The following is a 4,295-nucleotide window of genomic DNA, read 5'->3' as shown; positions in this document are numbered from 1 at the left end:
TGTAAAGTCTTATGTTTCATGCTTGTCTGTCTAAAATTGTGATGGGGATTGGGCAAAGGGTGTCCTTATAAGTTGAATCCCTGTTCTTTAAGAAAAGCGTTTTTTTTTTTTTTTTAGAGTGATGGTACGAAGGATATAATCTTACCAATATTTGTTGTGCTTTAAGCAAGAGATGTGTTAACTGTATGTAAATTATATGAATTAACCCCAATGTGGCTCTTATCCAACAATGATACAGTAGAACCTTATTATAGCAAAGTCATTGGGACAAGTGAATCCTTATTATATTAGAGCTAGAAATGTATAGAATACAAAGAAGTGGAACCGGCAAAGTTACCTTGTTAAAACAAGAGTTTGTTATAAAAATGTCCTTTTTTTACAAGGCTGCACTGTATATGAATTATTTATTTATTCATATAGGTAAAATAATGAGTACACATACTGTGAGAGTTGTACTTTTCTTTCATAATACATGTACTAGGGAAGGGAAGATCATGGTGTTCTGTTTCTTGAATCATCACATCCCTTTAACCATTCCATGAGTCCTGCTGCCACACTGAACACATCATCTGCTCGGAGCCAGAAGGGCATTAACCCATCACAGCACATAGAGCTAACACCCTTCTGCCTCTCAGCGGAGGACATTTTGATCCGTCTCTAACATCTCTGTCAGGATGGAATATTTGAGATGAGTTTCTATGCAAGCCAGGCATGCAGAGTTATTAGGTCAGTGTTTATACCCTGCTTCCTATGTAGCCCTTAAAGGGAGAATATAGGGTTTGGAGTACGACCCTATTTCAAGAATTGTGCTATGCTCTGTCGTCATAATGTGCTCACAGCCAATCAGATGTCATGATTTCAGTAGCTTTTATCAATTATTATTACTGATTAGTCATGACAGTTTGGATGACAGGAGAGGCAAGTAACTTGTTTGGCATATGAATAAGCCTACACCCTGATTGCTCATAATGTTCTAGCAAGTTTAATGTTGGAACTCTGATCCCAAAAGTGTTTAATTTGTTTGAAAAAGAATTCGAATAAAAAGATATTTCATTAGAATATGGTTTTAGAGAAGGGAGAAAGGTTTCAAGAAAGGACACTCGTTGGTTCATGTTGAGGACTGACTTCCATCTAGTGTCAATGTACATAGGGTTTAACAATTCTTTCATTTGAATGATATACTTAATCTATTGGCCCTCGTCAGAAAAAATATACGAGTTTCTCCCCTAAATGTAGATTAAAAGTTTAACTTCATAAAGAGCGATGCCAAGGCCGGGAACGGGTTATCCGAACCGTACACACCATATTTTCAAACTTTTCCTTTAAACTTGGAAGAGGCATTTCTCGTTGCAGGCAATATTTGATTTGTGCCATGTGAAGACAGCGATATGTTTTCACAACACGTTATGTTGCGTTAGAATAATGTTGACATCAGATTGAATTTAATGTTGACATCGATATGAACTGTACTTTGTGAGTGGAGCTGTAGGAGATTGTTAGGGGAGGGTCCAGAAAATGGTGCGTTTGATGGAAGGTGTGGTGTGGTGATGCTTTTGCTACTGATGATTACTGCGATTATCATCTTTTAAAATAATAAAGAGATTTGAATTTAAAAGAAAAAGTCGGGTATTGGGGAGAAGTTCTCTTGTAAGGACCGTTCAAGAGGTAGACTCTCTTTACATAATTATGATGTTCATAATGGTTCCTCGGTATTTACTGAAACTGCAAATATTTACGAATCAAAAAAGTTGAACTAACAAATATGGTTTCTCGCAATCATAATCTACAATGATGTAGTTAAGTATAGGCCTAATAACCTTCAATGAAAATGGTCTTGGAATCATGCAGAATAACTGCTTGTAGTCCTGCATGGATCCCATCTTACCAAATCGGCTTTAGTTCAATCGCCGTTCCCACAGTGAGAAAAGGCGATTGTAATTCTTGAGTCTTATTAACTTGCTCTATACTTTTGTCAATATCTCATCGGTATTATTGGACTGACCCCCCCCCCCCCCACCCCATTGCATTCTTTCTAGTTTGTACTTTCAATCTTCCAACCATCCAAGGACGTTAGATGGTAGGACACCTGCAGTCATCGTAAGAGGTGGGGTTGTGGTGAACTTTTTGCGATCTCGTGGTTGAAAGAGAAGAGGCATTTAGGTATGCCGGTAAAAAGTACCGTCCACACTGACCCATCCACGCACCATCACAACAAACATGGACGGATGAAACCCTTCCACTGCATGTCTTTCGGAGAAGCTCTTCATGTGGACTGTGGTTTACCGGTCGTGTGCAACTAAAGGTACCAAGGAAATACCGGCAATGCAAACGAGGCTTTTAGCCTTCTACCCACCGGCATCGTGTAGCCAACATGTATCCATTTTCGCCACTGCGATTTGGGCTTGTGTTTCAATTCCTAACGGACCGACAGAGAGAAACGAACTTGGGATTGAATTCCGCTCGGGTCAATTGTTGCTTGAAACGCAAGGGATATTATTAGCCCTTGATACGTTCCTCAAGCCACGTTTTTTCCCACTGTAGGGTAGTCGTCCATTTTGTGCCCCCTTTTCACAACTTTTTCTTTTCTTCTCCTTCTTCAGTCCTTTTAATGCGGAGAGATTGTGATATTAAGAGCCATATGAAAATTAATATTTCATGTGTATATTCTTGAAAGGAGTAGATAAATAGCAAGGATAAAAGGAGAGTGTGGATATAGAGGGGGAGAACAGGAAGAGTAAGAAGAGAGGTTGAGAGAAGAGAATATAGGGAGGTAATGATTGTGAAGAAATGTTGCAGAATGTTTTCCTCGTTAGAATGTAATTCATTTATCGCTATCGATGATGATGCAAAGCGGTGTGTATGCCTAATCAACGACTAAAGGAGTCTTTCCCAATTTTTTCCTATATTAATAATCTTCTATGGTCACGAAACAGATGCAAAGAGAGAGCAGTATATATTGAACTTTTTGTGGAGTGTGATAATTGAAAAGGTGGTAAAAGAGATGCCGTGCTCGGACTGCTGAGGGTTTTTCCATCTTTGTGTTTTGCTATCGTCACTATACCAACAAAACGCAGTCCCGTTGAGACCCGCCCCCTTAAAAAGAACGAGTAGTTGAGGTAGAGAAATCGTAAAATGTTCCAGAATTAACTAGGGACTGTGTATTCATATAGCTACCATTATCCCTTCTCAAAATTCATTAGGGATTCGACCAAAATCTCTCTTTCTCTCTCTCTCCTTCTTCTCCCTCATTCTTTCTCTTAATTTCTCACTCGCTTTTTCTCTATGTGGTTTTCCCGCGCCTTCCACCCCTCTCTCTATATACACTGCTTGAAAAGCATAAAGCAGCTCAAAGTTCGAACACTTTTTTCACGCACGAAACAGTTTAAGAGACGTATTTGGGACTGAATCTTAAACGGAAAAAAAAGTTCATACTCTTTGCATGCTTCTTCAGAGATCTGGAAATGTACCATGTTGTGTTGAATTTACAGCTCATCCCACCTTTAACAAAAAAGCTCCAGTATTTCATTTTTTTTAAAGTGAAAATGTGGAGTTGAGTAATGGTCCCTTCTCAATATACCATCTGAGTTTAGCTGATGTTATTCACCGCTATGACGTATCAAGTAAAGCTTAAAACCATGGAATGTATACCACTTCAATGCTACACTGTCAAAGATGTGATCTTAGCATCCGTTTTTTGTTGATGACTGAAGCACGATACAGGTGCGCTGCTGGATCAAGGAGGATTAGGCTCCAAGCCTTACAAAACACCAGACGATCTCAGGTAAGACGTGCCGAAAAGGCGGGAAATCGGGAATGCATAAACATCAAAGAGATTACCGTCTGCCCTGTGTATTCGCTTTCTCTGTATCAATTACACAACTTATTACTTTACAGATTCATTTCATTTCTCTGTTCATATTTCTATATGACATTTAATTTACAGAAGCTATTTATTTTGAGGATATTTTCCTTTGGGAAGACTTCTTAGCTATATAAGTAAAGTCCATTCTGCTTTTATTTCAATAAAGCTTTTGACTATAAAACCTGTTAACTTTTAACCATTATATTTCAATGTATGCATTTTCTCCAGAACACTTGTTACTCTTCGTTACCAATTTCATTCACCCGCTATGCATACGGCATCTTTAAAGATGGAATCAACTTTGCATACATTAGTAGTCGATAATGTCTGACAAGCTTTCGAGTTGTCAAAGAGAAACGATAGTTCAAGGATCAATATAATGAAACTACTCATTATTCGGACTAATGTTTTTTTTTAATTGCCTTTCCTTCTT

Source organism: Strongylocentrotus purpuratus, unplaced genomic scaffold, assembly GCF_000002235.5.
Source record: "Strongylocentrotus purpuratus isolate Spur 01 unplaced genomic scaffold, Spur_5.0 spur5_scaffold_5, whole genome shotgun sequence".
NCBI classification, from domain to species: domain Eukaryota; kingdom Metazoa; phylum Echinodermata; class Echinoidea; order Camarodonta; family Strongylocentrotidae; genus Strongylocentrotus; species Strongylocentrotus purpuratus.
Note: the sequence above shows the minus strand (reverse complement) of the source record.